Here is a 24,228-nt window from a genome sequence, read left to right as displayed (position 1 = left end):
TATGTGGGAAGAGGGGGAAGAGACTAAGCCGAAAGCTGAATGGAAAGGCAAAGTCCTGCGGCTTCCTTTGTCGAGTTTCACATGCTCCACAAATAGTCATAGTTATGCCGTTGAGGAGAGGACATAACGATATGACGGCCGCATATTTTATGTATAAAGTCGCAGCGGTGGGGCTCCCGCTTGCGGATTCCTACGCGGGGCCCGTACGATGTAAATCAGCGTTGGTCCCTGTGATGACATCTGGTGACGCAAGGGCTGAAGGGGCCCAGTTGAGCTGAGCAGGTTCGCCTTTGCGGCTCCGTTGCATTATTATATATACGAGAAGAACGAGAGCCACCGAGAGCTCCGCATACCATCCTAATATGCCGGTCGCCCCGTACGCCTTTGTCAGTTCCCGGTGAGCCTTTGTCGTTGAAGAAAGCCGACTGACTGTATATTACGTCGCAATGCAACGCGCTGGAAGAATGTCGCGTATCCTCCTTTGCCATTGGCCCCTGACGCGAATTTAACCTTGAAATGGCTGGACCTCGGAAGTTTCGGATGTTAATGGCTTGCGAAATTTTTCTTCGTCGACCACTTAAAAATTTGACATTTCATTTTTCCAAAAAAACTCGGCCGCCAAAAAACTCTTTGTAAAGTTCTCGATATCTCGGAAAAAAAATCATTACAGATGTAGTCAGTATATATCATTTTTTATGAATGAGATATGATTCATTTTAGAATTTAATTCTGGTATGATGTAAATAAAATCATATGTACATGTAGATATATACATATACTATATGTAGTCAATTATCCAAAACGGAGTTCGAGTGGACCGCTTCATCTCGAATCTAGCGTTTGATCATGGGGAAATGAGCAGTTTGCACAAATTGATTAATTTCGGAAAGGTCATAAATTTTCATGATATTAATTTGATATTTTGGAATCGCTTTACTTGCACGTAAGAGTATATTTGTCTCTTTCGAATAATGGCAAATGAATATCACGCTTCGCTGTAAAGTTATCGTTGTGTGCATTTGTAGTCGTCGTCATAAAAAATTAAATCATATTAGTCAGTTAAAAAATGGAATTTTATCAAGATAAATAAAAGATAAATAAAAGATGACAAAAATGGAGCGGCAATAAATTTATAGAGCTTCGTGTATACCTCATACCTCATATGGCGTCGATCGTTAATGGTGGGCTCCTTATGAGGAAGCCGTTCTCGTTATGGATGCAAAGAGATTGTCGGTAATTTTCAATTGTTTCCTTGCACAGAGCTCGCAAAAACTGTCTCGTCTTCGAAACGAGAAAAGTGACACGAATTGATATTTGTAATTGCGAACAAATCTTTCGCGAAAAAATTACTCGTTTACGCGAGCATTAAACGATTCACAATAAGATAGATTATAATATTGATGTTGTATAAAAACGTTGGATAAAAAAGAACATTTAATTAAAAACATTTTTCAATTAACATCAAGTAGATCTTATTTAAGCAATTCTGATAACATGTTGCAATATCTGTAATATTTGACAAGAAAAAAAATCCTTTCCTTTAATTGAAGGAAAATCAATTTTCAAACTAATAAAAAAACAAACAGATAAAAAAAAGAAACTATTAACGATTAAAATTTTCTAAAAGATTGATCATTTATGTATCGACAAGTATAATTTTTTAAATACATTGATGGAATAATTATCCTCAGTTCGGTCGACATCCTTAATTTTTGATCGTTTAACTTGCCGTTGCAATTGGTAAAAGAAACAAACAAAATAAAAAGGTCGAACAATAGCATTCGAATCGGAGCATTTAAAAAAATTAATCGTTCGTGTATTGACCAGTATAACTTTTTAAATATATCGATAGGATAATTATTCTTAGTTCGGTCGACATCAACTTTCTAATCATCAACTTTTGATCGTCACGTTTGATTTGCCGTTGCAATTCTAGCACACCCTTTCATCTATGCCGGCGACGTTTTATTCTTTCGCCGGTCGAAACCATCGGCAATCATTGACACTGGCCCGCCACCATCTCCCTCTCTCTTTCTCTCTTTTCCTCTCGTAATTATTATTCCGCCCCTATATTGCGCGAGGAGATGCACGGCCGAGCAAACGTAACGTAACGTACCGAAACGGGGACGAGGCGAAACGAAACGAAACGGAACGAAACGAGCGACAGTGCTGCTCGTACCTATCTTCTCTATATACCGAAACGTCCTGCCCCCTCATACCACCGCGCGTTTCGTACCCGCCTGTCCCCTTTCAAGCCACCCTCCCGCCCTCCTTCCTCCCCCGCTCAATTCGGCTCCCCTCCCATCCCATCGGTTCCACCTTCCCGATGGCAATCAATAACTTTGAAACGGCAGCGACGTTTCGGGGAAAAAACAAATTCAGCAGGTTGCTTGATTGGAAAAAAACCACCCTCTCCCTCCCCCCTCCCTCTCCTCCCACGCACTCGCACTCTTTTCGGCATCCATCGACACAACCGGAATACCCCCCTCGGGCCGCGCTCTCTCGCGCGCTACCGCTCGCGTCGCGTACCCTCCCCCTCCCCCTCGTGCCACCGGCAGATGGGCTATGCGTAACCAGTCCACAGTCCGAATCCCAGTCAGACTCGAACGCGTGGACCTCGTGACTTGCTCGTTTCTCGCCTGCCAGCCGAGCCGCGCTCTCTGCCCTCACCTCCTCACACTCCCCCCCCTCCCCCTCCCGCCCCTTCTCATCCGGTCACGCGCTCCCCTTTCTCTCTTCGCCTTCAGTTCTGCCAGCCACCGGGCACAGGTCGTGATGGAAAATCGTACACATCGTCCATCGGGGTCTATATGCGTTCCTGTGTGACGAGGTACAGAGAGCGGCTCTGCCGGATAGAATTGGGCATTCGTCCACGCGGTCGCCGCCGCCCTATTGCTGCCGTTTTATTTCCAATTTCGACCTTCCAGTGCGGGTTGCGGCTGCTTCCCGGGTGGGACTGAATGGGCAATGACGAGAGTGGCGGTTCGACAGAGGGGGGGGGGAGGGGGGAGGGTGGCGGAGATTCGGGGCCGATGCTGAGCGGCCGCGACGTGCCGCGCTGCGCCGCGCCAAGCCGGACAATCGCGACTATCTCGGCTGCGCCGATGACGCATTGTTTAAGAATTAATAGGAGAGCCAATTCCGATGAGGAACATGGCGCAGCTGCATTCGCTTTCTTTCCTGTTCATGCGATTTCCATCAGCTTTTCCCGCGTACCCGCGTTGTATCGTCGCGATTTATTCGCTGCTGTTAGTAGCGCGGTATTCTTGAAATTCTTTTGTATTTTTCTTTCTTTAAAAAAAAATAACTAGAAAAATATATTTATAGATTACGAGTAAATCGTTTATCTAATAATTTTAAATATTTTTTTTAGTTTATTGAAATAGAAATTATTCAAAATAAATGTGAGAAAAATAATAATTCGATCATTCGAAAGATAAAAATAAAAAGATAAAAAGAGAAAAAAAAAAGAGAAATATAAAATTATGTTGTATTGTCACGATTCATTCGCTGCTGTTAGTAGCGTAATATTCCTCCCCTATTTTTTTTCCGTTAAAAATGTAACTACGTAAAGAAATATATTTTGTAGATATGAATAAACTGTTTACCTGATATTCCCAAATATTTTTAGTTATCGACAAGATAAAAATTATTAAAAATAAATAAACGAAAAAAATAGTTTGGTCTTAAAAAAATGAAAAAAATGAAAATAAAGATAAGAAGAGAAACATAAAATTATTACAAGTTTCACAGTGTAATAATGACTACTTTACAAATTTAATAAAACCGTCGTGTTTCGTCGTATTTCGAATCTAGGATTATGATTATTCGAAGGTGTCAAAAGAACCGGCGAAAAATCCCGTACGTTCAGTCGTGTTACGAGGCACGCAGCAAATTGAACTTTTTTTCAATCGGACACACCGCCGGGTTTCGGCCGCGTCGCGCCGCACCGCGCCGCGTCGCGTCGCGTCGCGTCTCGTCGCGTTGCGTCGCGTCGCGTCGCGTCGCGTCGCACCGGTTCGCACTCGCTATAACTTTAGCGCCTGTTGTAGGTGGAGGATATCAATTTCCGCGGCAGTGCGACCCGCCGATATTGCTGACCACCATAAAACGATTATTGTCGTCGAATGTATACGGTTATGGCGCCGTTATAACCTTCCCGGACTTGCAGCGTGCCTCACGGATGGACACGGCCAAGGCTAACTTTACACCCAACACTTTACACATTGTGAGCCCGGCCCGCGACATTTATTACGACAACTTCTCCGCGCAAAAACGATTTACAATTATTTATGCCCGCCCGTGAAATTAATATTTACGCAATTCACGCCAAACGCGTTGCCACGGTGAAGCGAATTTAAATTACGGCATCGTAATTGGAACGTAACTGAACGCCGATATTGTGAGCACTACTGGAATGAAACTTAACGAAGTGTAAATCGAGAGTAATTACGTAGAAATAGTTTAATTTTAATACCTACAATTGGGGAATTATATTATTTTCTAAACCTTCCGCTTCTTTTCGGAATAAGAAAGTTTACACTATATCATGTTTTTATACTACATTATAGTTAATATTCAAAAGCACTTTATGTGATACAACTTATATTCGAAATAAATTATCGAGATTCAAGATCAAGATCATAAATTATCAAGTATTCAATATTCAAGATAATATTTATGTACTTATTCGGCCAAATTAATATTTAACAAATCGATAAAAATACACGTAGTATTAAAAATTATAGGTAATTATTTCTCGTATATATCTCGTTATTTATAAGAAACAAGTTAGTGAGAAACGGATGTAATAACTTCTAATCACTTGGTTGGAAGGAGACTACAGTGAAAGCGCCGTGTTGCGATGCGCATAGAATTCCCCTTCCAAAAGCTCCCTCAATCTTCCCTGGGCAGGTGATCCGAATACAATTTCAGGAGAGATACCGACATCGATCGGTAATCCTCCTGCCAATTAGATTCGTGCCTAGATTCTCTCCAATCCACGCAAAGGATATCGCAATTCCATTCATCCGATACTCTGGCAATAACCTGTGTGTGTACATTGGAAATGACGGGAGTAATAAGATGCGAACTCCCGATGCAATCTTGAAACCACTCCGAAGCTGGATGCTTTACGTTACGCACATTTATGTACACATATACATATATATATATATATATGTAACTACGCAAAGTGCGTAGTTTGATAAGTTCTCTTTGCTTTCCAATCTTTTAATAAGAATAAATTCTCTTCCTTAATAAAAGTTTGCTCATTATTTAACGTGGAAACAAAATCAAATTTATTTAAAATATATTTGTTCATTATTTACAATCATACTTGATATTTTAAATCATATTTATCCTAAATTTATTATGTAACATAATTTGTTAGATATTAGAATGAAAACTGTGAGGTATTATTGATCCATAGTTATAATCATAGCAAGGCAGTCTGTTATTAGTTTTTGGAGATATAAGATTACTCTCTCTCTCTCTCTCTCTCTCTCTCTCTCTCTCTCTCTCTCTCTCTCTCTCTCTCGACGAATATTAAAGCATCCTGTTACTCCGTCTAATTATCACCTTCCACCATTGAAGCCCTATTATTGTATTACGTAACGATAATCTTCAGTTCTCAAACTAACGAGATGATTATTGATTAAATATTATATTCCTGTTTTATTTCATTAGGAGAAAAAATATAATTAAATAATATCGATAAATAATATCGAAAAAAATAAAAATTATTAAATGCTAAATGAATAATTTGGAGATGACCTATAAGGTTTTTGTCGAGGAAATTAAAATGTTCTACAACGCATATATAAGAAATGTTGTATATAAAATATATATTTTGTCGACGCGCACGCGCGCGCGCGCGCGCGCGCGCACATATACGAGAAATAATTAATATCATTAAAAATTAATTACATTACATCATACTCTAATTAATTACATCGAGTATACTTTATTTATACACACATTGGATGGCAAAAGGTAAAGATAAAATAAGAGGCACCCTCTCTCTTCTGCAGTATAAATTAAAATTTAATTCCTTCCCCAAATGAAATCCATTCTTCAGGAATCTCCGGGATAAGATATTATTCGTGCACCATCTACGAGAATACGGTACAAGCAATCTCGCTAATGGACTGTGCGTTCCCCCCTGAATTCTTCGTTCGTCCATCTTTAAGAATATTCGCATGACTCGTTTGATTTTATTAAAACTAATAAATTTGCGTTATAGAACGTATGTAGTGTTTCATATACATATTTATTTTAATTATAGATATTCCAATGAATCATTTAGATTTTTATTAGAAAAATTTACAATACACGTATGAGAAAATTAAAAAATTACTACATTCTTCTCATAAGATTATTATTAATAATTGTTGTATCATCCTCTATTATTTTTTCGTCCTCTATTATCTTTTATTACTACTAAAATCTTTCTCGCCCTTGCACCTCGTCTGTACTTTGTATTACCAGCCGATCCTGAATAACCCAGGGTCGCGACCCTGATGTATTCGGCGGGGGGTGGAGGGGAAGGGTGATGAACCCTCGGTCATGGGTTACCTTATTTACACTCACCCGTATCGCTGACTAAACGCACCCTGTGCAATAAGTGAACATGTCAGTTCACCTCTTTACGACAATTTCAATGTATCGAATTTTGTGTTCGCTGAAATTTACTCTTTAAAATAAGCCAACTTTAAATTTTTCGATTTTTGGTAAGAGCTGAAACTTTATCAATTTTATCGCTTATTATTTGAATTTTTTATTACTTGACAAACATCAAATACAAATAAGTAATAATATTATTAAAGTGATTAATATGAATCATTTCTCTTTAGGGATAGGAAGCTCAACATTTTTTAAATTTTAATCTCGATAATTGACAATATCAAATAAATTATTTTGTATTATGTAATAACTGCAGCAATTTTCATTACTCATCATTATCGTGCCAGCCAATGCTCCGAGGAAGACAAAGTCGATGTGACGCTGGTTTCTTAATTGAAACTACAATCTGTCTTGGCTGCGCAAGACCTTAAAGATATCGTAAACTCTGCGAGAGAGAACGGTGCTGGATGATGGGCTAGAAGTATGAGCAAAGGAGAGGCTGTATAAGGCCGTTACGGAATCGACTGGTGAGAGATAGAGAGATTTTCAGATGAAGGAGATAGGTTGAAGCGTGGGAAAGGGACGGAGAAGGGAGGGCGGAAGCGAGATTGCCTTTAATCCAGCGAGATTTAATACGAGCGACAAATTTTGCCGGAGAATTAATTGAATGCTGCCGTCGGGATTGGCGCTGCGCAGATTATTGTATGCCGGTTTAACAGCCCGGGACTCAACATTATGTCCCGGCTCTTCTTGAGCAACCCTTGGTCGGAGTTATATCGTCATCGTCATCCCTCTTTCGGACCGCCATCCCCGTCGCCTGACGATTTTGGTCCGCGATCGTTTAACTATCTCGCCGCGTCGTGGATTTAATTCTAATCGCTGGATTAAACTGATGTGTGAACTGAACTTACGCAATGTGACTAAATACACATTTTTCATATCTTCCAAGAACTTCTAACATCACTCATTTATGTAAAAAAAAAAAAAAAAATAGAAATAATTATGAAAAGAAGAGTAACAAGAGTATCTTCGTCAACTTGATATTTTATACGTCCTAAATTTATAGGTCGCACCTCTTAAATATGTATATTGCGGAATTCCAGAACAATCGTCGTTAGATTTCCACATGTTGGCACGTTGCGTCACCAATGGCGAGGGGCTAAGAAGGAGATGGTAAAAGGGTCTACCCGCGCGCTTGACATTCATAATTGAATCCAATCTTCCGTAAAATGGGGTAGCACTGATATTTTTGAATTGAATAAAGGGGAATCATTAGGATGAGAGGCCTGCCTCGGGCGGCAGGCCGAGAGGAAGAGAAAGGCGGACGGCGGACTCCGGGAGATTCGCGGAAGACGAAAGAGAGGAAAAAAAAGAGATGACAGAGAGTGAAGGGAGCGGTAGGAGGGGGGGGGGAGAGGAAGGGATAGAGATAAAGATATGGAGAGCGTCAACTGGAGAGACAAAGAGCAGGGTCGCGTATAATGGCCGGTGATAATCCTGTCGCGCGGATTAATTCGCAAATATTTCAATCTCGCGACATAAAGGGATGTAAATTACATTTTTGGTCGAACGCTCCCGGAGGGTACGCCGTGCAACGGTTTCAGCGAGAGATAGACTCGTAGAGTGCGGGAAGCGGGATAATCGTTTTATTAACCAAATAAAATCGATGATTGAATGAGGATAATCGCGTTCGCGGACCCTCGAATTCTCCGGCCTTGCGCAATCCCCGGGAGGATTCGCCTTATTGACACAGATGTCACTGTTGGATCATTTTGTCGTAGTTAGCAGCGTGAAATTTTCCGGGATTGAATTTACGCTGTTCCAGCGTACACGTATCCGAGTGTATTTTTTCTTCCTCTTTTTTTTTTTTTTTTTTTTACAACACGACCGTTTTTTACCTCCATTAAAGCGCGAAATGCAGTATCGAACATTTTTCAGATTGAACCGACGGGTCCGCTCGACCGTACGTGGATCGAAGGGGTAATTAAGGCGGAGGTTCCGGTGTCAACGAGCTGCGATTTACGCCGCATTAAAAGAAGAAGCAATCGGAAGTAGCGGACGTCACTGATGCTTTCTACAAGAGGAACCCGTGCCAAACGAGTTGACCATGAGAATAGAAACTTATTGAGTTGCAATGCGTATGCATCGTCGCCAAAGGGAAAATCAAAAATGCAGAAATATTGAGTTCTTTCTTTTTCTTTCTTTAACATTAAAATGTTACAAATTTCTCAAAAGAATTTAGGATAAAAATTATTTACGTATTAAGAAAACATTAATTGACCAATGTATCATCGACGATGTAATTAATTTAATCGCTGGCGTTTTCGCTGAGTTCGAAATTGCGCGTCACCGTCGGAATAAGAATAATGTATCTTTACGGAGGGCGGTCTCCAGTACTCTTGTTATTGTCCTCGATGTAATATTCGTATGACTATGGCACGCGTGTCTCACAACGCGTGCGTGTGCGACGCGGGTTATGCGCGTGTATACAAAGGCGGAACGGGGTCCGTCCGTGGAGTGCAGTTATGAATGCAGGAAAGGGCGCGAAGGTCGGGGGTTGCACGTGGCGGGACTGCCTCCGTATTTTGACAGCACGTCGACACGACGTTTCCGCCTTCGGTACGGAAGTGCCAACTTCCGAAGAGATTTATCACGGAGGCACGTGAGCGAGGGACGATAATTGTCATGAACTTGGCCAGAGCAACATTTAAATCTTCTGCTTTCCTCATCCGCCCCCCCCTCCCCCCCCCCGATATCTCTGTCCTGTTATCGCGTCCTGACGTCCCAAATTCAATGAAATAGAAATTTCAATATAAGTAAACACATGCGAACAAATTTTCACTAAAATATTTTCCGAAATAAAATAATGGAGAGAGAGGATTAATTGACGTAGATAATTATTTTAGATAATAATTTTTACGGATTCTTAAATGTTTAAAGAGAGAAAGAGAGATTAAAAAAAAAAAACGGGCACACAAGATACATTACATTAACAGCAATTATATAATACATAAAAATGACAAATTTTATATTCTTGGAAGAGCACAAGAATATCTTCCAAGAATATTAAACTTGTCATTTTTATACATTATATCGCTATTAATTTAACTTTTTATGTATTTATCTAATTAATCTTTCTTCTTCTAGATTTATTGCTTGGCAAACTCGCGCCAGATTGTTTATTATCTAAAAAGAGAAAAATTTTGTTTAAATATTATCATATTAATATTTAAAAATTATTAACACGCCAATATTTTTCTAGAACGCCTAATAGCGTAAAACATATATGATAAACCATTGATACTGACAGAACAAAGCACTTGTTTTCGTAATCATTTTTAGCATATTTATAGAAAATAATATGTGTAAATTGCGCATAAAGGCATTGTGACATCTGTATATAATTACAAAAGTAGGCACGCACCGACTTTAACGTGCTACTGGTGTCACGATGCATATGTATAGGAAATATTATACGGGTATCGTGACTAATAACGCAATGATACTTCGCATATCGTATTTGCTTGGCGCAAAAGTGTATTAGAATATAGCGATAGAGAGGCAAGGTTAGGAAAGAAAGATGATGTCACCCTCTGTCGACCATATGTGACTTTCCAAAAATACGTAATGCTAATAGTAATTGATGGTCACGTTAGTGCGCCGCTTCCTAATTCGTGTCGTCCATGAAATATATCGAGTGTCCTGTGGAAACGGCGGTACAGCCAACAGCTGTTACGCGATGGGCGACGTTGACTTACAATTCACATCTGGTTTACCAAAGACGACGACGACGACGACGACGACGACGACGACGCTGCGAGGTATTAGAGAAGCATTAGAAGTTAGTAGTCGACATTCTTTCACGCATTTCGCACATTCTTTTTCGCAGCTTGACTGACAAGTGCACGGATAGTTAACAACTTTGAAAGAGTACTAATCATTCGACATTTCGTGAAAGAAAAATCTTTTGGCAAGATTTAATTTTATGCGTCGGAAATGATTATTTTGAAACGGAATATATCGAAAGAATCACGCGTTCGTCAATTTATCAAACTGATAAAACGTTTTACATAATATTGTGCACTTTTATGTTTACTATTGTAATTTTAATTTTATTTTATTCCCGTCTCGTATAAATCGCATCGACCTAATTGCAAATAATAATATATATGTAAATGAAACACATGTATATTAGAAAAATAATTTTAATAAATTAAAATGCACGCGCGTGGGTGCCTTCATTATTTGCCTTCAGACGTGTCGCTGCCAACCAGTTTTCTGTGTATTATTTCACAATCAATAAAATGAATTTACAGCGAATTAAAATGCCGAATGTGTCTCCCACACATGCCGATGGAGAGATAGAAATGTATATACTGACCCCTATATGAGTGCTCACGTACCCATAACATGCGCACGTGTACGTTGACGTACGCTTATATATTAACGCATTCAAATGCATGTGTATCCGCCTATTCGTATATGTATGTATTCAGGAGTAGATATTATACATCCCCATGAGAAGATGCGGGCGAATGACAACCATATGCATTGCGTTGAATCCATAATATCGCAATATGTGAATGTCGACAAGGCGGTCTCCGATGTAAAAAAAAAAAAAAAAAAAAGAGAGAGATTGAAAGCCGACCAGCTACGTCAACAACTTCCATCCTTTTTCTTTTTTTTTTAAGGGGGATAGGTATGTAAAAGCTTGCTCGCATAACGGAGGTAGAATCAGATTTTGTATCCACTTTATTGATAATCACAGGTTATTAAACGCTCAACGCTAAATCCGACGTAAATCCAAATGAGATTGCAAAATATCATAATCACGATGATGAACACTTTAACAGTATTAATTATTGTCTGTATAAATATTTAAGAGATTTTAAGTCGTTATCAAAATGAAATCGATCATTTTATGCAAAACAACAACCGTATCAGTAAGTAGAGATGTGTGTGAGACGTGTGTCGTTTATATTTTGCATTCCGCTCTTATCATGGGGCCATTATACATTCGGCCCGTCGCTTGTTTTGATAAACAGCGATATTATCTATGATAAAAATAGAACGTATAAGTTTTGAACGGATGCATTATATATTCACGTAGGTCAAAGAGTAAGCCGATGTTAGACCCCCAGTGATATCCTGCACGATATAGATCTTATAAATATAAATGTTCTGATCATGAGCATCAACATTGTGCTAACCGATTTCGGTTAGCATAAAAGGTGATTTTTAATAATTTATTTGTGACCTCGACAAGAAAGAATGATTCCGTTGCAGAGAGAGTTCAAATTAAGAGATATAAACAAATAATAATAACTTGTTTATACCTCTTGATACGAAGCTATCAATAGTTTCTATAATTTTTTATATTTTTAGATCTTATATAAGATCTATAAATATATTTTGATAATTGAATCCATTTGAAAATAAAGCCGAAATACATAATTATTTTCTTAGATCATGTTACTGCGACATAAATAATATTGAATGAATGAACGTATTTCATATACGTATACATTTCCTGCTTTTATTTATACCAGTGCACAAACATACTGTATCATATTTTTTTAAAACAGCTCAGATTTTTTAAGCTTGTCCTTTTTATAATTTATAAATTTAAGATAATTTATATTTAACTCTTCTTTCTCCTCTTTTTTAATTGTTACGTATCGTATTACATATGCATATTTTCTTTGTATCAATACCTTTCCTCGAGCACATTTCTACGTTATGCACTGTATTATTCGTACACTAAAAAAAAAAAAAAAAAATGGCTGAAAATTAGCTTTGCTAATTTTTGATGTAAATGTGACGTAACTTCATCCGCGGTTTCACGCCTCAGCGCCACGGCGAGAAGAAGATAAGACCGCGCGTGCATATGAAACGGGCGGATAAAGGATCGCGAAGAGAGAAAAAAAAGGAAGGCTGGAAAGAAAGCTACATATGTCGCGTAAAAATCAATTTATCGGCGTCAGGATCTCGGCGGCATTGTTCTCGGCGCGCGAAGCGACAAGAGGAAGGCGGGCGGAAAGACGAAACGGAACGTGGAAATCGTATGTACTCGTAAACCGTACCGTAGAAAAAATTCAAATGCATATCGCGGACTGATTGTAAGCCACGCGTAAGACGCCGGGCAGCGTGCGTAAAAGCAGCGAGTGCGAGGGGCACACTCCGCCGATTGGTACTCCGGGCACTCGCGCGACGGGAACGGCGAAAATAGCACGACGATCCCTCCGGAGAGGGATACGTGCGTTTTTCCGCAATTAGCACCTATACCGATAAACGACATTCTCGACGTCTGCGTTTACTTGGGTGATTTGGTCGAGTGAACTTATGCTCGTTTCGCGTGCACGCACAACCACGCGCCTAGACGCGACCGTATACACGCACGCACGCACGCACGCACGCACGCACGCACACGCGTGTTAAGTCATGTCGAAGCTCGGGCGGTTTACAAGTATAATGAGACTTGTGAGCCGCATAACATTACATTACTGCTCTCTCTTGCTCGGGATATAGATTAACTGTTTACATGAGCAGCGGAAAGGAGAGGTGGGTCGATTGTTATTGCGAGACGTTGCGCAATATATTTATATATAGTTTTATATATATATATATATATATATTATTAGATAATATTTATATATATGTATATATACATATACACACATACATATATGTATATCCCCCCCCCACACACACACACACACACGTTTTATATATATATATATATATATATAAAATTAAATATGTATAATTATATAATTGCCATATTAATACCATTAGATTTTGCAGCGATTTCTCTAATGTTCTGTTTAAAAATATTTTCAAGATGTAAATAAAAATAAATTAGAAACAACTAACTTATTCATATAAAATGCTCTATTTTATGGTTCTATTTTATCTGTTTTATATATATTAACTCTATATTTAGATATATATATATATATATATATATAAATTGTATTAATAAAAAAAGTATATAAGAGAGTGTATATGTATATTAATATATAATAAATTTTACATACACATATTAATATCGAGTTAATATATATTGTCATAAAATAGGGCATTTTTATGAATAAATTACTTTAGTTGTTTCTATTATAGATATATGTTTCTTTTTATTATATCTTGGAATGTATTAAACGGAACATTTGGCACAGAGAAATCACTGTAAATTCTAATGTATTATTAATGGCAAATATAAAAGATTTGGAAAAACTGTGATATAATGTAATATTAATTCAACAAACTTAAAATTTATTTTAAACTTAAAATTCATTTTTTATATTTGATTTTATCCGTGTTAAAATTATTTAATTTTATAAAAAAATAATTATTTTTATATATATATCCATTTTTTAACCACTAGAAATTCAATTGTGCAAATGGATGTAAATCTGGATGTTTTACTAGAAACAGTTATCGAATGTTTGATTTTCGTATATACATACGTATAATTCCCAGATTTGAATTCAACGCTTTGATTGAAATTCGTTCGGTGAGAATTCAAATGTCAGATTTTTCGATGCAAACGCTTTTGCACGTTTGCGCTGCTCGCATCGATATCTGTGTGGAATTCATAAAGTGTACGTACCGTGTAGAGGGCACGTCAAAGCGAGTCTCGTAAAAAGCATCGATAGACCTTATCGTTTCAATCACCGATAACGCCCACGATAAAAAGATGCCGCGCTTCACTGAACCATTGAAGGCTCATATGGATAACATGAAAGAAAAGTTGAGTTAAGTGGATTGGTCAAACGCGGCGCGGTGAGTGTTACGGTTTATGTAGTAAATATTCCCCGACATGCTCAGAAGATTTCGCGTAATTTTTCTTTCCGTTCTGATTTTACATGTCAAAAGATATTTTTAAAAATTTATTATAATTATGTTGCTACAATATATGATATTATTTATTATAATAATGTTTCATCATAAATATTAATATCTTTAAATTTAGCTAAATGATTGAAAAATACTCATTATTTTTGGTCCAATTATTTATGCAAATTATCATAATTATCGATCGTTCTAATTTTTCGAATTTTCTCGATGATCGGTTTTCTCGATTGAGATTCGCTCGCATATCGGGCGTAACAAATTTAACATCATATCAGACGGATAGAATGCCGGAATTTCCGGTGAATTCGCGAAGTCGTGTCCCAACTTCGATGGGTTTTAATAAAATGCCGTGGCGAATGTCGCTGCACAATAACCGTAAAGGCACCTTGCACACGAACTTGAACGCAAGGGTGGCTCACCCTCCGTGTACACGTGCCGGCTACCCCACGCGTGCCATTTCTATTTCACTGACGGGTACGATGACTGCGAGGCGGAGCGGGGGTAGCTTTGGCAGGAGGGGTGATTCGAAAAGGGTGCCCCCCCCCCCCACCCCGCACGATCCTATGCAGAGAACCACTCTATACATATAACGGGCCTTCGCACGTGGACATTCTCAGCTTACCGAGACAAATCCGCGATCCTGCATGCATAAAGTATTAAGCTGTTGGAAATTTATGAAAATGCACGTAATTTTTCCAAGTCGGTCTCCAACACCCCTTTTCTCTCTAGTCTCGCTTAATCTCGCTTTATGAATGTTCCATGAAAAATCTACTAAATGAAACGTATAATTTGTCGCGTGTAGGTTTAACTTCATTGGTGCGCGAATTGTAATTATAAAGTAAATTTGATGACATACATTACTAAGATTATTGTAATTTATTATAATAATTAAGAATACATGTACATATCTTTCCTAACTTAATTTTTTTCTTAATGTTCTGTTTTTAATATAAATTTATAATTAATATTTAATCTTCAATATTATATGCTTATATTAATATTGAAATTAAATTATTTTTATTTCAAAAGGTATTTTGTAAAATAATTAAAATTAGATTATTTTACTGTTTTTATTTTTATTTTAAAATGCCAATTTATTTGTGCCAATCTAAATATTGGCATTTTTTTAAGATGAAAACAATAAAATAATCTAATTATTAAAAATATTTGGCAATATCAATAATAATATATACAAAATGTAATAGTATGTAAAATATAATTGCGTTTTATAAAGCCTGATAAATACACGGGCAAAGGAGTTAATATCGGCGCAAAATCGTGCGGACAAAGCGTTCGTGAAAAATGAGCATTATGCGATAGGTTTATTTGGAATACCTTATCGCGGCTGTAAGCGAGACGCCCCCAAACATATTTCATCCATCCGCTCACTCTCGGCCCCTCTATACTTACCCCAATATTGAAACAGGAGTCGGATCTTAGCGCGGGCCCCGGGGGACAAGCGTGGACGCGTTTATATTCGCACTCTCTCTCGAGCACCCTTGCTATTCTAAAACGGGTTTTCGAAAAGGGTACCGGTATAACTTCGAAGCCTCTTATCAAAATAATGGTTACATCTTCATAAATATTTGACCGTTCGTTTTATTGGAGGTCCGCGATTGTCGGCAGATCAGTATGGAAATAAGCGAGAAGATGAGGGGGAGATTTTGAACGTGCTCCGCGCGAATTAAAATTTAAAAATGCACATTAAGCGTAAAATCAGCGAACACAGATTATTTCTCATCTTCGTTTATTAAGGATACATTACACCTATTTTTATTTAGAGAGTTACAAAAAATTCATGAAGGAATTATAAATTCTAGATCGCATTTAAAAGTAATGCAAACAATTTTGTAACGATTTAGAATCTGGATCATAAATTATTAAAATATAAAGTGGAAATGTGCTTTAATAGAAATGCAATTAAAAAATAGTGAAAAAAAACTCCTAATTTTTTAAATAAATACTTTAAGTATTTTTTACTTTAAGTTTAATTCGAGATGATCTGAAGTTATTAGGTTTGTTAGGTTCATTAGGTTTTATTAATAAAATCAAATTTTATTTTTATGCAATGAATATTTTTTTATTATTGTTGTTGTTGTTGTTAATTGAAGTATGAAAGATAATTATGCCAAGCATGTTGTGATAACGTATACACGTACGTATATCATAATTAACATAAATTTTATTGAATCAATTTTATTTAAATAATTACTATATATTTTAAAATAGAAGAAGTGTAGCACTACAATTTAAAGAATGATACATGTCGTTACATATCTGTATTAAAGAGGATACGTATTGATCCAAAATCCATTCTCTGATGCTTAAATCATTAGCTGCTCGAAATTCACTAATACATATATAAATTGCAGTTTAGTCCATAATTCTAAAATTACATATAATTTAATTTAATCAACACTTTTTCGTTATTTTTGCCTTTATATATATAAAATTAAAAACGATTCTCTTATGTAACTCTTTCTCTTTTGTTTATAAATAATTTTAATTTTAACAGTTATTATCGCAAACGGTTTAGCAGACATATACAATTTCTCGTAATAAGCTTTGGTGTCTTCGGTGGCGAATTGCGCCCGCCGAGGTATCCTTTTGCCTCCTGCCGGAAAAAGCGAAGCGGCTAGAGGCGTCAAAAGTGCACCCCGCAGCGATTTTTTGCCGTTACCGACACTGGAGAGTCACTAGAGTCGAAGAGGAGCGTGGGTGCCTGGATGGAAGAGCGTGCACGGTAAGTGCACGCGGGTGTGTAAACATTTCAAATTAGTATTCAGATGCGCAGCTGTTGACTGCTCGACGGTCGCTCGCTTTCCGAGGGCTTCCGAGGGCTTCGTTTAATTGTAAGGAGGCAGATGCCCTCTCCTTCTCTCCTTTCCTCCTCGACTCCTCCGGTCGCAGCCACCTTTCGTGCCACCTCCTCGTTTCGCGGACTCCCCCCCCCCCCCATCTCCCGACTCCTCCACCGAGGAGAGACACCGTCGCCCTTTTCATTCGGACGGATAGCCACCCTCGTGCACTTTTGACCCTACGGGCTGACCGGGTCCTCATGTATGGTTTCTTCCGGGCTGACGTCTATACACTCGGACAGAAATACGTGAGCGCGTGCGAGATATTTTAAGAAGAGCGTATATCTTGTCACAAGCGCAATATCGAGGCGTATTTCTAAGACTTAGCGTCGAGAGTTAGAGTTAGAGTTTGCAAAAATGGTTACTTTCTTGCTATGATAATTTTCAGTTCTCCAACACTATTTTTCAAATCACAGAAACTGCAAACTTGAAATACTGATTGTATAAATATGCAGATTGTGTATAAATTTTGTTTAATCCAAAAGGGAATAAGTTTTGATGAAAAAAAGCTAACGAAGTAGGATAAAAATTTCTTATATTTAATTTTATTTTTGAAAATTAGCTTTGAAAAATTATAAAATTGTTTTATATTACACAATTATATTAATTAACGTACAAAAAATTAATTATTTATTTCTTACTTATTAATAATAATTATAAAATACGTATATCATAAAGTATGATATTTATATTTGTACATTGTGTATTATTAATAATTTTTTTAAATAAGATAAATCACGATTACATGCAATTACGTACAAAATAAAAAAAAAATCAATCTCATTATATTTTGGATACAGATTCGTCGAAAATTAAAGCTTGTTAAAAAGAGGCTATATAACAAGAGCAACAACTCTTATTATAATTGCCGGTGATTAATAGAGAAGCTATTTCATCTCTCGACGTGTCGCATGACAACGTGGAATTAGAGTTGTCAAGATGTAATGACAAGAACATTATACGAATTTCGGATCAATCGGGCAGACAGGCCCGCAATTTAGAATATTAAAATGGCATGTATGAAATGAAAATGGGAACGTTCGATCGGATTTTGACGAATAGTCGGCAATCTGGCGATTCATAACCCGTAGTTATTTCAACCAGATCGAATCTTGTCTGTTGTAACAAGCGACGGACAAAGATGGCAAAATATTATAACCAACATGCATACTTTTATACATACTTACATTTTTCTCATGCTAGAATTAGAAAATTATTTAATAATTTAAATAATTTTTAAATAATTTTTGACAGTATTATTAAGTTTATTATGTCTATACAAAATATACAATTCTGAAATATACATTACAATTGACAATTTAATTATTATAAATTTATAATAATAAAGAGAACTTAAGATTAAAAAGACATTAATATTAATGAAATAAAAAATGCTGGTAAAATGACGACACAATATAGTTTTACAATTTTAACAAAATCATTTATCCTTTATTTTAACGCAAAGTAGTATTATGAATAGAGTTTAATCAATTTTTTTTTCATATAGAAAATTTAAATTCAGACTCGTAATGCGAATGGTGATGATACTCAACAGATTCATGTCCCCATTATAGTGAGCATAGGGGTGTGGTCTGTGTGAAACGAAAGGAATGGTGTGATCATTAATCTGTCAAGAATGCCATGTTATGACATTCGATAAACGATGTAAAATCTGATTAATCGCGGCCATACGGTGGCGCACCTTAAGTAAACGATCGTTATTAACTTAATAAATTTGCCAGGAGCAATAAACCTAGTCGAGTTGGACTTCATTTCGTCCTTGATTAGTTAAATATAGAGTCAAGCCCGTACATATCCGGTTATCCATCATGAAGTAGCTTACGCAGAACGGTAAATTATAATACTCGAAAAATAACATATGAAGGAAACCAGAGAAGTTGAGAGAAGTCGGAGCTCAATTTATAATTAGCTCTAAATCTGCATCGAGATAATCTTTACATGTTACGCGTTTCAAAGAAAACAAACGAGAGCGCGTGGGTTCGTACAATACTGATTATATCATTGTTACGATCAAAATGAATGAAGAAACAATACACCTCTCGTGGGCAGCGCGTTTACTCGAAAGAAATATGCAGATAAAAATTAGCGTAAAATTTATCAAAAATTTTTGTTTACATTTATTACGCAATATTCCTTATTTATTTTGATGTATTTGTGATGAATAGATGAATAAAATCTGTCGCTCAGCTATAAATGATAAAAGCGTATGATAATTCCTAGCAGGAGTTATATTTTTTTTCGATTTCATAAATCGATTTTTTTTATAAATTTGATCGTCAATTTTCAAGACTTGAGCTGCCGCATTTTCAAGCCTGTCTTAAAATTAACGGTGTGTGCGGTTTGCAAGATAAAGCGATTGTTTCGAAATTATAGATATAAATTCAATAACAAAAAGGATTGTTAGATTTCTAAGATTTAATTTCACCGATTTAATAATGCCTCCTCTTGTCCTTAAATAATAAAAATCTGTACATTGGTATTAGTATTAGTATTAGCATTATTTTATCTAATAATACTTAAAAGTCTGACTCTATCGAACGAAGGAGCCTTCCAAGGCGTTCGTCTCACATTTTCGTTGCTGTTCTCTATTCTTCACGTCCACCACCTTAAGATAAGATCGCCGGAAGATCATAGATCAAACACGTAAAACGCACACCTTGTGGTGTGCCTGACGCCATCTTGCCGCTTATTATACATTCGTTCGTATACGATAAGAGCTTACGGTAGTTACACCGCTAAGGGTAGATACGCACTGTTATAAATGTCAGTATTATACGGAGCATCTCTCGGAAAATCTTGCAGGAGAGACTCGCTGATATCCCCTTGCATATCCTTGTACGGCGTGTGTCAATCCGCACGTTTTGCAGTTTAACGGCGAAACGTGTGTAACTAACTTATCTATAGTAGCTGTAGATAATTGAACGAGCGTGTAACGAAGCGTAACTACTTTATTAAGTAACAACGCATCGTCGGACAGTGAGCGTTATTAATGGTAAGTAATGATACTTTAATGGTAACGGATCGGTAGACAGGAGCCGGGCAAATAATTTATCTGTTTAAGCAATTACGATATTTACTAAGTATAGTGCTTGAATTACGTTTAGTTAGAATAGAGAAGGAGAAAGAGAGAAGGATCGTGGGAAAGATCTGAAATAGTATCTCGTCAGATAATATTAGACTATTAGATTAGATTATTAAAATTAAATGGTAAAGATATAAATAAAAATAATAAAATATTTATCTTCGGTTAAGTTTGTGTGCGAAATGTCAATTGAACGTTATATAATAATATAACGTAAATAAATTCGCACGCTTCCCACAAATTGTTGTTATTATATTTTTCCGGATATATCTTTTTAATTTTTTAATTACTTGCCAATTGATTGACGTCGCTGCGCGACCAATTTAACCGGCGGTGGTGGAACGTATTGCATCCAGGAGTAAGGGAGAAGGAGTCGGTTTAAGCCCGATCGTGGTTAGAACGGAAAAGAAGCCACGGGTGGTGCAGGCTGATAGCATCGAAACCGATCCTCTCTCATCCACCTCTTGAGTTAGGTAGTTCTCACTGTATCTAACGCATGCAGATCCCCACGGCCAGAACAACTCTATGGCGCTAAACCGAGGCATTGTTGTTCCAGGTGCCATTACGGCAACCTGCTTATACACACCACACACACACACACACACACACACACACGCGCGCGCGCGCACACACACACACACACACACATCCCGCCTGTTGCAAAAGGTGAAAGCCATGCGGAAGCGAATGGCTCGCTTGCGAATGGTAATTTGAACGGATGAGCGTTTCAGACGTTGCTTTATCATAAACCGAGCCACAGTAGCGATAATCACGCTGTACGAATCAAATTAAGCGAGATAAATATCATTAAATTTGCCAATTTTAAACGAGACAACCGAACGAACGATACGATGCAAATATATTCAAATATACGACAGGTTTTGATTACACGGAAAGAAAGAATTATTTTTTATTGAAGTATTTAAAAATTTGACTGGATGTAGATCTGAAAAAAATTTTGTTGAGACATTAAAGTTATTACATAAGATGCTTAGACTATGATTTGAATATGATAATATTATACTAAGTTTTTTATATTCTTAATATATTTAGTACATTTGGTTTAATTATCTTTTACTATTTAGCAAATCTGTTCCAAAGAATTTTGTCAATAAACTGAAAAAAATGGAAAATGTACTGAAATTGTTCTTTTCTAGAAATAATCTTCTGAAATTCTGAAATAATCTTTTTTAGAATTTTATTTTATTTTAAAATGGAATTTAAAAAAATTTTTTTATTAATTTTTTAAATCTTTCATTGTGGACACGGTATATTCACAATAGTGCAAAATCGATATATATATATATATATATATATATATATATACACAGACACATATAGAAATTCAGTATCAATACAAAAGTAAATTACACTATTACGCTTTTAACGTATTTATAATCTGCATACTGCAAGTATCTGTAATTAAAATGTGCCATATTGAAAAAAATTAAAGAACATTTTGGATCATAAAGGACGTACCTGGAAAAAATAATTTTATTAACTCATTAAAATTATTATATAGGATGCTAAAGCGTAGTGATAACACTAAAAATTTTTTAGCAAGTAGATATTCTAGCAAGTAATTTGAACCTATATCAATATTTCGACAAAATTATTTTCAGATCTGGCCAAATTTTTAAATACTTGAGCAAAATGTTTTTTCTATATAGCTTTAATAAAAAAAACTGAAAGTTTCCAAGCTTAAGTTCAATAACAAAATACAATAATTACAAATACTAAAATCTAAAATACTAGATTAAATTCAGGTGAGGAAAATATTTCTAAACAGTTCCTATCTAAATCTAAATTATATGACTCAAAATCTTGGCAATTCGGCTTATAATTCATAAAACTGATGCGAATCTACAGCGACAGAATATCGGTTTGGCGGATACACGATATTCTTCTTCCCGTTCTCATAAAACTGATATTCTGATGGGAACGCCGCGCCGAGGTAGGATGTGACAGGAAAGGGGTCCACCGCAGCTATCATAATATCGAGACACTCGGAACATAGATCTCGTGTTTATGGTGCGTCATCTATGGTATCCTCAAGTTGATTGGTCAGCTCTGGTTACCAGACAGACCCGTCGACCGACCCGAAACAATACGACTGTGTTCGTTACGCGAATGCAATATAGAAAAAAAAAAAAAAAAATATTATTCGCTGGCCTAAAAATAAATTTAATAAGAGCAGACACCGCTTCTTGCAAGCTTCCTCTATTTTATTTCGCAATTATAAGAAAAAAAAATTTTGAACGTGCCACTAGATCCATCATTCGACGTAAATCACCAGGTCTTATTATCTACAGATGTCATTTTTTTATAATACAATCTTTATATTAAAAAAAAATATATATATCAATTTAAAATGTTTCAAAAAAAAAAAAAAAAGGAAAACTCCTCGATCGGAGGTGGAGCATTCGAGGCAGAACGAGTACCGCCTCATGTCCATGTTTTATTTCGTTCCTGATGCGATCGGCGGCTCGGTTACATAGCGCACATACGCTATTAACGCCGCGGTTGCGTTGCGGTTAAGGACGCGTGTGTACGCACGCAGGAAGTTACTTATCTCTCGACTTCGCCCGATGCTAGCACCTCAGTGATATATTATTTAAGAGTTATGCTAATTAACGCTAGTAAGCGAGCGAACTACATCTAGTTCCCGCGCCGAAAAGAGGATAGAAAACTTGCGCGCGAAAGAAGAATTGTGATCGAGAGAAGAAGTGTGATTTACAATGCTTATTTAATTATCTTCATTCGCGATGCACGGCATTTCAATAATGACCGTCTCACCGTAGATTTTTAGAAGGCGAAGGCGAAGGCGGAGTGACGCCGTGATTAATTTTTCCCCTCTAATTCGCGCAAATACGTCGAGACATTTTTTTCGCGTAAAATTTTTTGCGGCCACGGCCAATTGCGTTGAAATATAAATAGAATAGAAAGATGAGAGCCTCGATAACTTTCGGTTATATCCGAGAGAATTTATTGCCTCATTTATCGGGTCGGCCATTCGTCGCACGTTTTACTTGACGGTTACGCTCGAGAGGCGTCTGGCGATCGCGCCTCTCCGAGAGAAACCCTAAGTCCTTAATAAGCGAACTTCCTGGAACGCGATGAAAAATATGTTTTTGCAGGCACGCACGATACGTGTCGCGATTTTATTATACCCGCCGCTTACCGACGTGCATTTCCGACTGCAGAAAAGTATAGGAACAAGGCATTCATACGTCCCTTTATATGATTTCCATAAATATCACACCATAAATATTATATTATTTATTTTACAGAATTGTCTAAAAAAAGGAGAACAGAAAACAGGATGTTAAATATTTTTAAAAAATTGCATTTTAATAATCGTTTTCAATCATTTCATAAACATGGAAAACGCTCTGTCGCTCTTGTTTGTGCTTATTTTGATTTTATATAACAAGAAGTATATAGTTTTACATATATATATATATATATATAGAGAGAGAGAGAGAGAGAGAGAGAGAGAGAGAGAGAGAGAGAGAGAGAGAGAGAGCGAGAGAGCGCTACATTATCCTTTCTTCTTATTGGTCTCGTAATTCTGTTGGAGATATTAATCATCAATTACAATAACGATTACGGCTGACGTGTGGGCAACGTTATAAAATATTGTAATTGTGAAAATAATGTTCTTCCCTGATGCGCTCACATGAACGTATTATACGGCGCAGCGAGGCCGAGGCGAACATTTTGTAAAAGCGGTCAAATCGCTCGCTTCCGCTTAGTCTTTGGACAGGCGACAGGTCAGCGGATAAGGTG

General features: G+C 36.9%; 1 long non-coding RNA gene across 1 annotated transcript in view; it reads left to right on the top strand.

The window, feature by feature from the left end:
• Positions 1-12,380, top strand: part of LOC148936334 (uncharacterized) — a 77,566-nt gene extending 65,186 nt beyond the window's left edge. Inside the window, exon 2 of the long non-coding RNA XR_016139583.1 lies at positions 8,563-12,380. This is a non-coding gene — a long non-coding RNA (uncharacterized LOC148936334). The remainder of the gene's footprint in view (positions 1-8,562) is intronic.
• Positions 12,381-24,228: the final 11,848 nt, after the last annotated feature.

Source organism: Pogonomyrmex barbatus, unplaced genomic scaffold (genome assembly GCF_055798465.1).
Source record: "Pogonomyrmex barbatus isolate J1 unplaced genomic scaffold, ASM5579846v1 scaffold23, whole genome shotgun sequence".
NCBI classification, from domain to species: Eukaryota; Metazoa; Arthropoda; class Insecta; order Hymenoptera; family Formicidae; genus Pogonomyrmex; species Pogonomyrmex barbatus.
The sequence above is the reverse complement of the archived record's forward strand: the minus strand, read 5'-3'. Positions and strand labels throughout refer to the sequence as shown.